The sequence below is a fragment of the Taudactylus pleione genome, unplaced genomic scaffold (assembly GCF_031769625.1).
Source record: "Taudactylus pleione unplaced genomic scaffold, aTauple2 ptg001443l, whole genome shotgun sequence".
NCBI lineage: Eukaryota > Metazoa > Chordata > Amphibia > Anura > Myobatrachidae > Taudactylus > Taudactylus pleione.
In genome coordinates, this window is record NW_028285842.1 from 1 (window position 1) to 12,984 (window position 12,984).

A 12,984-nucleotide genomic window follows, 5' to 3' on the forward strand; every position below is an offset into this window, starting at 1 on the left:
AGGAGGGGGAAGTAGGGGAGGAACTGGCAGCTGCCAGGAAGAGTAATGGCGGCGGCGGCCAGTAGTAGGAAGTGACGGAGGCCGCAGTGGGGCAGGAGAGAGAGGAACGCGGACAGGATAATAGGAGGAGGAGACCCGGCCTGAGCTGCTGCCCCCACATACATGTATGACCTATTTGGATGTGTGTAACATGTGTATGACCTGTGTGCTGTGTGACCTATAGGATGTTTGTACTACTTGTATGACCTGTCGGCTGTCTGTAACATGTATGACCTGTGGGATGTGTATTAGATATGTGACCTGTGGGTTGTGTGTAACACGTTACACACAGGTCAAACACATTGCACACATGTTACACACAGCACACAGGTCATACACGTGTGTGTGACCTGTGTGTAGCGTGTGTTTGACCTGTGTAATGTGTGTGACCTTTGGGTTGTTTGTAATATGGGTTTTAGTTGTGTGACCTGTGTATGACCTGTGGGATGTGTGACCTGTGTGTGACCTGTGGGATGTGTGACCTGTGTATGACCTGTGGGATGTGTGACCTGTGTGTGACCTGTGGGATGTGTTAGATGCGTGACCTGTGTATGACCTGTGGGATGTGTGACCTGTGTATGACCTGTGGGATGTGTGACCTGTGTATGACCTGTCGGCTGTCTGTAACATGTATGACCTGTGGGATGTGTATTAGATATGTGACCTGTGGGTTGTGTGTAACACGTTACACACAGGTCAAACACATTGCACACATGTTACACACAGCACACAGGTCATACACGTGTGTGTGACCTGTGTGTAGCGTGTGTTTGACCTGTGTAATGTGTGTGACCTTTGGGTTGTTTGTAATATGGGTTTTAGTTGTGTGACCTGTGTATGACCTGTGGGATGTGTGACCTGTGTGTGACCTGTGGGATGTGTGTTAGATGTGTGACCTGTGGGATGTGTGACCTGTGTATGACCTGTGGGATGTGTGACCTGTGTGTGACCTGTGGGATGTGTTAGATGCGTGACCTGTGTATGACCTGTGGGATGTGTGACCTGTGTATGACCTGTGGGATGTGTGACCTGTGTATGACCTGTGGGATGTGTGACCTGTGTATGACCTGTGGGATGTGTGACCTGTGTGTGACCTGTGGGATGTGTGACCTGTGTATGACCTGTGGGATGTGTGACCTGTGTATGACCTGTGGGATGTGTGACCTGTGGGATGTGTGACCTGTGTATGACCTGTGGGATGTGTGACCTGTGTGTGACCTGTGGGATGTGTTAGATGCGTGACCTGTGTATGACCTGTGGGATGTGTGACCTGTGTATGACCTGTGGGATGTGTGACCTGTGTATGACCTGTGGGATGTGTGACCTGTGTATGACCTGTGGGATGTGTGACCTGTGTATGACCTGTGGGATGTGTGACCTGTGTATGACCTGTGGGATGTGTGACCTGTGTATGACCTGTGGGATGCGTGACCTGTGTATGACCTGTGGGATGTGTTAGATGCGTGACCTGTGTATGACCTGTGGGATGTGTGACCTGTGTATGACCTGTGGGATGTGTGACCTGTGTATGACCTGTGGGATGTGTGACCTGTGTGTGACCTGTGGGATGTGTTAGATGCGTGACCTGTGTATGACCTGTGGGATGTGTGACCTGTGTATGACCTGTGGGATGTGTGACCTGTGTATGACCTGTGGGATGTGTGACCTGTGTATGACCTGTGGGATGTGTGACCTGTGTATGACCTGTGGGATGTGTGACCTGTGTGTGACCTGTGGGATGTGTGACCTGTGTATGACCTGTGGGATGTGTGACCTGTGTATGACCTGTGGGATGTGTGACCTGTGTATGACCTGTGGGATGCGTGACCTGTGTATGACCTGTGGGATGTGTTAGATGCGTGACCTGTGTATGACCTGTGGGATGTGTGACCTGTGTATGACCTGTGGGATGTGTGACCTGTGTATGACCTGTGGGATGTGTGACCTGTGTGTGACCTGTGGGATGTGTTAGATGCGTGACCTGTGTATGACCTGTGGGATGTGTGACCTGTGTATGACCTGTGGGATGTGTGACCTGTGTATGACCTGTGGGATGTGTGACCTGTGTATGACCTGTGGGATGTGTGACCTGTGTATGACCTGTGGGATGTGTGACCTGTGTGTGACCTGTGGGATGTGTGACCTGTGTATGACCTGTGGGATGTGTGACCTGTGTATGACCTGTGGGATGTGTGACCTGTGTATGACCTGTGGGATGTGTGACCTGTGTGTGACCTGTGGGATGTGTGTTAGATGCGTGACCTGTGGGATGTGTTAGATGCGTGACCTGTGTATGACCTGTGGGATGTGTTAGATGCGTGACCTGTGTATGACCTGTGGGATGTGTGACCTGTGTATGACCTGTGGGATGTGTGTTAGATGTGTGACCTGTGGGATGTGTGACCTGTGGGATGTGTGACCTGTGGGATGTGTGTTAGATGTGTGACCTGTGGGATGTGTGTTAGATGCGTGACCTGTGGGATGTGTTAGATGCGTGACCTGTGTATGACCTGTGGGATGTGTGACCTGTGTATGACCTGTGGGATGTGTGACCTGTGTATGACCTGTGGGATGTGTGTTGGATGTGTGACCTGTGGGATGTGTGACCTGTGGGATGTGTGACCTGTGGGATGTGTGTTAGATGCGTGACCTGTGTATGACCTGTGGGATGTGTGACCTGTGTATGACCTGTGGGATGTGTGACCTGTGTATGACCTGTGGGATGTGTGACCTGTGTATGACCTGTGGGATGTGTGACCTGTGTATGTCCTGTGGGATGTGTGATCTGTGTATGACCTGTGGGATGTGTGACCTGTGTGTGACCTGTGGAATGTGTGTTAGATGTGTGACCTGTGGGATGTGTGACCTGTGGGATGTGTGTTAGATGTGTGACCTGTGGGATGTGTGTTAGATGCGTGACCTGTGGGATGTGTTAGATGCGTGACCTGTGTATGACCTGTGGGATGTGTGACCTGTGTATGACCTGTGGGATGTGTGACCTGTGTATGACCTGTGGGATGTGTGTTGGATGTGTGACCTGTGGGATGTGTGACCTGTGGGATGTGTGACCTGTGGGATGTGTGTTAGATGCGTGACCTGTGGGATGTGTTAGATGCGTGACCTGTGTATGACCTGTGGGATGTGTGACCTGTGTATGACCTGTGGGATGTGTGACCTGTGGGATGTGTGACCTGTGTATGACCTGTGGGATGTGTGACCTGTGTATGACCTGTGGGATGTGTGACCTGTGTATGACCTGTGGGATGTGTGACCTGTGTGTGACCTGTGGGATGTGTGTTAGATGCGTGACCTGTGGGATGTGTTAGATGCGTGACCTGTGTATGACCTGTGGGATGTGTGACCTGTGTATGACCTGTGGGATGTGTGACCTGTGTATGACCTGTGGGATGTGTGTTGGATGTGTGACCTGTGGGATGTGTGACCTGTGGGATGTGTGTTAGATGCGTGACCTGTGGGATGTGTGACCTGTGTATGACCTGTGGGATGTGTGACCTGTGTATGACCTGTGGGATGTGTGACCTGTGTATGACCTGTGGGATGTGTGATCTGTGTATGACCTGTGGGATGTGTGACCTGTGTGTGACCTGTGGGATGTGTGTTAGATGTGTGACCTGTGGGATGTGTGACCTGTGGGATGTGTGTTAGATGTGTGACCTGTGGGATGTGTGTTAGATGCGTGACCTGTGGGATGTGTTAGATGCGTGACCTGTGTATGACCTGTGGGATGTGTGACCTGTGTATGACCTGTGGGATGTGTGACCTGTGTATGACCTGTGGGATGTGTGTTAGATGTGTGACCTGTGGGATGTGTGACCTGTGGGATGTGTGTTAGATGTGTGACCTGTGGGATGTGTGTTAGATGCGTGACCTGTGGGATGTGTTAGATGCGTGACCTGTGTATGACCTGTGGGATGTGTGACCTGTGTATGACCTGTGGGATGTGTGACCTGTGTATGACCTGTGGGATGTGTGTTGGATGTGTGACCTGTGGGATGTGTGACCTGTGGGATGTGTGTTAGATGCGTGACCTGTGTATGACCTGTGGGATGTGTGACCTGTGTATGACCTGTGGGATGTGTGACCTGTGTATGACCTGTGGGATGTGTGACCTGTGTATGACCTGTGGGATGTGTGACCTGTGTATGACCTGTGGGATGTGTGATCTGTGTATGACCTGTGGGATGTGTGACCTGTGTGTGACCTGTGGAATGTGTGTTAGATGTGTGACCTGTGGGATGTGTGACCTGTGGGATGTGTGTTAGATGTGTGACCTGTGGGATGTGTGTTAGATGCGTGACCTGTGGGATGTGTTAGATGCGTGACCTGTGTATGACCTGTGGGATGTGTGACCTGTGTATGACCTGTGGGATGTGTGACCTGTGTATGACCTGTGGGATGTGTGTTGGATGTGTGACCTGTGGGATGTGTGACCTGTGGGATGTGTGACCTGTGGGATGTGTGTTAGATGCGTTACCTGTGGGATGTGTTAGATGCGTGACCTGTGTATGACCTGTGGGATGTGTGACCTGTGTATGACCTGTGGGATGTGTGACCTGTGTATGACCTGTGGGATGTGTGACCTGTGTATGACCTGTGGGATGTGTGATCTGTGGGATGTGTGACCTGTGTGTGACCTGTGGAATGTGTGTTAGATGTGTGACCTGTGGGATGTGTGACCTGTGGGATGTGTGTTGGATGCGTGACCTGTGTATGACCTGTGGGATGCGTGACCTGTGTATGACCTGTGGGATGTGTGACCTGTGTATGACCTGTGGGATGTGTGTTGGATGTGTGACCTGTGTATGACCTGTGGGATGTGTGTTGGATGTGTGACCTGTGGGATGTGTGACCTGTGGGATGTGTGTTAGATGCGTGACCTGTGGGATGTGTTAGATGCGTGACCTGTGTATGACCTGTGGGATGTGTGACCTGTGTATGACCTGTGGGATGTGTGACCTGTGTATGACCTGTGGGATGTGTGTTGGATGTGTGACCTGTGGGATGTGTGACCTGTGGGATGTGTGTTAGATGCGTGACCTGTGGGATGTGTGTTAGATGCATGACCTGTGGGATGTGTTAGATGCGTGACCTGTGTATGACCTGTGGGATGTGTGACCTGTGTGTGACCTGTGGGATGTGTGTTAGATGTGTGACCTGTGGGATGTGTGACCTGTGGGATGTGTGTTGGATGTGTGACCTGTGTATGACCTGTGGGATGTGTGTTGGATGTGTGACCTGTGGGATGTGTGACCTGTGGGATGTGTGTTAGATGTGTGACCTGTGGGATGTGTGTTAGATGCGTGACCTGTGGGATGTGTTAGATGCGTGACCTGTGTATGACCTGTGGGATGTGTGACCTGTGTATGACCTGTGGGATGTGTGACCTGTGTATGACCTGTGGGATGTGTGTTGGATGTGTGACCTGTGGGATGTGTGACCTGTGGGATGTGTGTTAGATGCGTGACCTGTGGGATGTGTTAGATGCGTGACCTGTGTATGACCTGTGGGATGTGTGACCTGTGTATGACCTGTGGGATGTGTGACCTGTGTATGACCTGTGGGATGTGTGATCTGTGTATGACCTGTGGGATGTGTGACCTGTGTGTGACCTGTGGAATGTGTGTTAGATGTGTGACCTGTGGGATGTGTGTTGGATGCGTGACCTGTGTATGACCTGTGGGATGTGTGACCTGTGTATGACCTGTGGGATGTGTGACCTGTGTATGACCTGTGGGATGTGTGTTGGATGTGTGACCTGTGTATGACCTGTGGGATGTGTGTTGGATGTGTGACCTGTGGGATGTGTGACCTGTGGGATGTGTGTTAGATGCGTGACCTGTGGGATGTGTTAGATGCGTGACCTGTGTATGACCTGTGGGATGTGTGACCTGTGTATGACCTGTGGGATGTGTGTTGGATGTGTGACCTGTGGGATGTGTGACCTGTGGGATGTGTGACCTGTGGGATGTGTGTTAGATGCGTGACCTGTGGGATGTGTTAGATGCGTGACCTGTGTATGACCTGTGGGATGTGTGACCTGTGTATGACCTGTGGGATGTGTGACCTGTGTATGACCTGTGGGATGTGTGACCTGTGTATGACCTGTGGGATGTGTGATCTGTGTATGACCTGTGGGATGTGTGACCTGTGTGTGACCTGTGGAATGTGTGTTAGATGTGTGACCTGTGGGATGTGTGACCTGTGGGATGTGTGTTGGATGCGTGACCTGTGTATGACCTGTGGGATGTGTGACCTGTGTATGACCTGTGGGATGTGTGTTGGATGTGTGACCTGTGTATGACCTGTGGGATGTGTGACCTGTGTATGACCTGTGGGATGTGTGACCTGTGGGATGTGTGACCTGTGGGATGTGTGTTAGATGCGTGACCTGTGGGATGTGTTAGATGCGTGACCTGTGTATGACCTGTGGGATGTGTGACCTGTGTATGACCTGTGGGATGTGTGACCTGTGTATGACCTGTGGGATGTGTGTTGGATGTGTGACCTGTGGGATGTGTGACCTGTGGGATGTGTGACCTGTGGGATGTGTGTTAGATGCGTGACCTGTGGGATGTGTGTTAGATGCGTGACCTGTGGGATGTGTTAGATGCGTGACCTGTGTATGACCTGTGGGATGTGTGACCTGTGTGTGACCTGTGGGATGTGTGTTAGATGTGTGACCTGTGGGATGTGTGACCTGTGGGATGTGTGTTGGATGTGTGACCTGTGTATGACCTGTGGGATGTGTGTTGGATGTGTGACCTGTGGGATGTGTGACCTGTGGGATGTGTGACCTGTGGGATGTGTGACCTGTGGGATGTGTGTTAGATGTGTGACCTGTGGGATGTGTGTTAGATGCGTGACCTGTGGGATGTGTTAGATGCGTGACCTGTGTATGACCTGTGGGATGTGTGACCTGTGTATGACCTGTGGGATGTGTGACCTGTGTATGACCTGTGGGATGTGTGTTGGATGTGTGACCTGTGGGATGTGTGACCTGTGGGATGTGTGTTAGATGCGTGACCTGTGGGATGTGTTAGATGCGTGACCTGTGTATGACCTGTGGGATGTGTGACCCGTGTATGACCTGTGGGATGTGTGACCCGTGTATGACCTGTGGGATGTGTGACCTGTGTATGACCTGTGGGATGTGTGATCTGTGTATGACCTGTGGGATGTGTGACCTGTGTGTGACCTGTGGAATGTGTGTTAGATGTGTGACCTGTGGGATGTGTGACCTGTGGGATGTGTGTTGGATGCGTGACCTGTGTATGACCTGTGGGATGTGTGACCTGTGTATGACCTGTGGGATGTGTGACCTGTGTATGACCTGTGGGATGTGTGTTGGATGTGTGACCTGTGTATGACCTGTGGGATGTGTGTTGGATGTGTGACCTGTGGGATGTGTGACCTGTGGGATGTGTGACCTGTGGGATGTGTGTTAGATGCGTGACCTGTGGGATGTGTTAGATGCGTGACCTGTGTATGACCTGTGGGATGTGTGACCTGTGTATGACCTGTGGGATGTGTGACCTGTGTATGACCTGTGGGATGTGTGTTGGATGTGTGACCTGTTGGATGTGTGACCTGTGGGATGTGTGTTAGATGCGTGACCTGTGGGATGTGTTAGATGCGTGACCTGTGTATGACCTGTGGGATGTGTGACCTGTGTATGACCTGTGGGATGTGTGACCTGTGTGTGACCTGTGTATGACCTGTGGGATGTGTGACCTGTGTATGACCTGTGGGATGTGTGATCTGTGTATGACCTGTGGGATGTGTGTTGGATGTGTGACCTGTGTATGACCTGTGGGATGTGTGTTGGATGTGTGACCTGTGGGATGTGTGACCTGTGGGATGTGTGTTAGATGCGTGACCTGTGGGATGTGTTAGATGCGTGACCTGTGTATGACCTGTGGGATGTGTGACCTGTGTATGACCTGTGGGATGTGTGACCTGTGTATGACCTGTGGGATGTGTGACCTGTGTATGACCTGTGGGATGTGTGATCTGTGTATGACCTGTGGGATGTGTGTTAGATGCGTGACCTTTGTATGACCTGTGGGATGTATGACCTGTGGGATGTGTTAGATGCGTGATCTGTGTATGACCTGTGGGATGTGTGACCTGTGTATGACCTGTGGGATGTGTGACCTGTGTATGACCTGTGGGATGTGTGACCTGTGGGATGTGTGTTAGATGCGTGACCTGTGGGATGTGTTAGATGCGTGACCTGTGTATGACCTGTGGGATGTGTGACCTGTGTATGACCTGTGGGATGTGTGTTAGATATGTGACCTGTGGGTTGTGTGTAACACGTTACACACAGGTCAAACACATTGCACACATGTTACACACAGCACACAGGTCATACACGTGTGTGTGACCTGTGTGTAGCGTGTGTTTGACCTGTGTAATGTGTTTGACCTTTGGGTTGTTTGTAATATGGGTTTTAGTTGTGTGACCTGTGTATGACCTGTGGGATGTGTGACCTGTGTGTGACCTGTGGGATGTGTGTTAGATGTGTGACCTGTGGGATGTGTGACCTGTGGGATGTGTGACCTGTGTATGACCTGTGGGATGTGTGACCTGTGTATGACCTGTGGGATGTGTGTTAGATGTGTGACCTGTGGGATGTGTGTTAGATGTGTGACCTGTGGGATGTGTGTTAGATGTGTGACCTGTGGGATGTGTTAGATGCGTGACCTGTGTATGACCTGTGGGATGTGTGACCTGTGTGTGACCTGTGGGATGTGTGTTAGATGTGTGACCTGTGGGATGTGTGACCTGTGGGATGTGTGACCTGTGGGATGTGTGTTAGATGTGTGACCTGTGGGATGTGTGTTAGATGTGTGATCTGTGGGATTTGTTAGATGCGTGACCTGTGTATGACCTGTGGGATGTGTGACCTGTGTATGACCTGTGGGATGTGTGACCTGTGGGATGTGTGACCTGTGTGTGACCTGTGGGATGTGTGTTAGATGTGTGACCTGTGGGATGTGTGACCTGTGGGATGTGTGTTAGATGTGTGACCTGTGGGATGTGTGTTAGATGTGTGACCTGTGGGATGTGTTAGATGCGTGACCTGTGTATGACCTGTGGGATGTGTGACCTGTGTATGACCTGTGGGATGTGTGACCTGTGGGATGTGTGATCTGTGTATGACCTGTGGGATGTGTGTTAGATGCGTGACCTGTGTATGACCTGTGGGATGTATGACCTGTGGGATGTGTTAGATGCGTGACCTGTGTATGACCTGTGGGATGTGTGACCTGTGTATGACCTGTGGGATGTGTGTTAGATGTGTGACCTGTGGGATGTGTGTTAGATGTGTGACCTGTGGGTTGTGTGTAACACGTTACACACAGGTCAAACACATTGCACACATGTTACACACAGCACACAGGTCATACACGTGTGTGTGACCTGTGTGTAGCGTGTGTTTGACCTGTGTAATGTGTGTGACCTTTGGGTTGTTTGTAATATGGGTTTTAGTTGTGTGACCTGTGTATGACCTGTGGGATGTGTGACCTGTGTGTGACCTGTGGGATGTGTGTTAGATGTGTGACCTGTGGGATGTGTGACCTGTGGGATGTGTGACCTGTGGGATGAGTGTTGGATGCGTGACCTGTGTATGACCTGTGGGATGTGTGACCTGTGTATGACCTGTGGGATGTGTGACCTGTGGGATGTGTGACCTGTGTATGACCTGTGGGATGTGTGACCTGTGTGTGACCTGTGGGATGTGTGTTAGATGTGTGACCTGTGGGATGTGTGACCTGTGGGATGTGTGACCTGTGGGATGTGTGTTAGATGTGTGACCTGTGGGATGTGTGTTAGATGTGTGACCTGTGGGATGTGTGACCTGTGTATGACCTGTGGGATGTGTGACCTGTGTATGACCTGTGGGATGTGTGACCTGTGTATGACCTGTGGGATGTGTGATCTGTGTATGACCTGTGGGATGTGTGTTAGATGCGTGACCTGTGTATGACCTGTGGGATGTATGACCTGTGGGATGTGTTAGATGCGTGACCTGTGTATGACCTGTGGGATGTGTGACCTGTGTATGACCTGTGGGATGTGTGACCTGTGGGATGTGTGTTAGATGTGTGACCTGTGGGTTGTGTGTAACACGTTACACACAGGTCAAACACATTGCACACATGTTACACACAGCACACAGGTCATACACGTGTGTGTGACCTGTGTGTAGCGTGTGTTTGACCTGTGTAATGTGTGTTACCTTTGGGTTGTTTGTAATATGGGTTTTAGTTGTGTGACCTGTGTATGACCTGTGGGATGTGTGACCTGTGTGTGACCTGTGGGATGTGTGTTAGATGTGTGACCTGTGGGATGTATGACCTGTGGGATGTGTTAGATGCGTGACCTGTGTATGACCTGTGGGATGTGTGACCTGTGTATGACCTGTGGGATGTGTGTTAGATGTGTGACCTGTGGGATGTGTGTTAGATGTGTGACCTGTGGGATGTGTGTTAGATGTGTGACCTGTGGGATGTGTGTTAGATGTGTGACCTGTGTATGACCTGTGGGATGTGTGACCTGTGTGTGACCTGTGGGATGTGTGACCTGTGGGATGTGTGTTAGATGTGTGACCTGTGGGATGTGTGTTAGATGTGTGACCTGTGGGATGTGTGACCTGTGTATGACCTGTGGGATGTGTGATCTGTGTATGACCTGTGGGATGTGTGTTAGATGCGTGACCTGTGTATGACCTGTGGGATGTGTGACCTGTGGGATGTGTGTTAGATGTGTGACCTGTGTATGACCTGTGGGATGTGTGACCTGTGTATGACCTGTGGGATGTGTGTTAGATGTGTGACCTGTGGGATGTGTGTTAGATGTGTGACCTGTGGGATGTGTTAGATGCGTGACCTGTGTATGACCTGTGGGATGTGTGACCTGTGTGTGACCTGTGGGATGTGTGTTAGATGTGTGACCTGTGGGATGTGTGTTAGATGTGTGACCTGTGTATGAGCTGTGGGATGTGTGACCTGTGGGATGTGTGACCTGTGTATGACCTGTGGGATGTGTGTTAGATGTGTGACCTGTGGGATGTGTGTTATATGTGTGACCTGTGGGATGTGTTAGATGCGTGACCTGTGTATGACCTGTGGGATGTGTGTTAGATGTGTGACCTGTGGGATGTGTTAGATGCGTGACCTGTGTATGACCTGTGGGATGTGTGTTAGATGTGTGACCTGTGGGATGTGTGTTAGATGTGTGACCTGTGGGATGTGTGTTAGATGTGTGACCTGTGGGATGTGTGTTAGATGTGTGACCTGTGGGATGTGTTAGATGCGTGACCTGTGTATGACCTGTGGGATGTGTGACCTGTGTATGACCTGTGGGATGTGTGACCTGTGTATGACCTGTGGGATGTGTAACCTGTACTGTGTACCTGTGACCTGTGGGATGTGTGTTAGATGCGTGACCTGTGTATGACCTGTGGGATGTGTGACCTGTGTATGACCTGTGGGATGTGTGACCTGTGGGATGTGTGTTGGATGCGTGACCTGTGTATGACCTGTGGGATGTGTGTTAGATGTGTGACCTGTGGGATGTGTGACCTGTGGGATGTGTTAGATGCGTGACCTGTGTATGACCTGTGGGATGTGTGACCTGTGTATGACCTGTGGGATGTGTGACCTGTGTATGACCTGTGGGATGTGTGTTAGATGTGTGACCTGTGGGATGTGTGTTAGATGTGTGACCTGTGGGATGTGTGTTAGATGTGTGACCTGTGGGATGTGTTAGATGCGTGACCTGTGTATGACCTGTGGGATGTGTGACCTGTGTGTGACCTGTGGGATGTGTGTTAGATGTGTGACCTGTGGGATGTGTGTTAGATGTGTGACCTGTGGGATGTGTGTTAGATGTGTGACCTGTGTATGAGCTGTGGGTGTGTGACCTGTGTATGACCTGTGGGATGTGTGTTAGATGTGTGACCTGTGGGATGTGTGTTAGATGTGTGACCTGTGGGATGTGTTAGATGCGTGACCTGTGTATGACCTGTGGGATGTGTGACCTGTGTGTGACCTGTGGGATTGTGTGTTAGATGTGTGACCTGTGGGATGTGTGTTAGATGTGTGACCTGTAGGATGTGTGTTAGATGTGTGACCTGTGGGATGTGTGTTAGATGTGTGACCTGTGGGATGTGTGTTAGATGTGTGACCTGTGGGATGTGTTAGATGCGTGACCTGTGTATGACCTGTGGGATGTGTGACCTGTGTGTGACCTGTGGGATGTGTGTTAGATGTGTGACCTGTGGGATGTGTGTTAGATGTGTGACCTGTGGGATGTGTGTTAGATGTGTGACCTGTGTATGAGCTGTGGGATGTGTGACCTGTGGGATGTGTGACCTGTGTATGACCTGTGGGATGTGTGTTAGATGTGTGACCTGTGGGATGTGTGTTAGATGTGTGACCTGTGGGATGTGTTAGATGCGTGACCTGTGTATGACCTGTTGGATGTGTGACCTGTGTGTGACCTGTGGGATGTGTGTTAGATGTGTGACCTGTGGGATGTGTGTTAGATGTGTGACCTGTAGGATGTGTGTTAGATGTGTGACCTGTAGGATGTGTGTTAGATGTGTGACCTGTGGGATGTGTGTTAGATGTGTGACCTGTGGGATGTGTGTTAGAATGTGTGACCTGTGGGATGTGTTAGATGCGTGACCTGTGTATGACCTGTGGGATGTGTGACCTGTGTGTGACCTGTGGGATGTGTGTTAGATGTGTGACCTGTGGGATGTGTGTTAGATGTGTGACCTGTGGGATGTGTGTTAGATGTGTGACCTGTGTATGAGCTGTGGGATGTGTGACCTGTGGGATGTGTGACCTGTGTATGACCTGTGGGATGTGTGTTAGATGTGTGACCTGTGGGATGTGTGTTAGATGTGTG

At 50.7% G+C, this 12,984-nt stretch overlaps 1 protein-coding gene across 2 annotated transcripts in view; it reads left to right on the plus strand.

Annotated features, from left to right (window-relative positions):
• The first annotated feature begins 18 nt into the window (after positions 1–18).
• LOC148442583 (uncharacterized) overlaps positions 19–12,984 on the plus strand; it is a 71,772-nt gene continuing 58,806 nt past the window's right edge. For both annotated transcript variants that reach the window (XM_088463760.1, XM_088463761.1), the window contains exon 1: positions 19–164. The gene's annotated coding sequence lies outside the window, so the exon portion shown is untranslated. The remainder of the gene's footprint in view (positions 165–12,984) is intronic.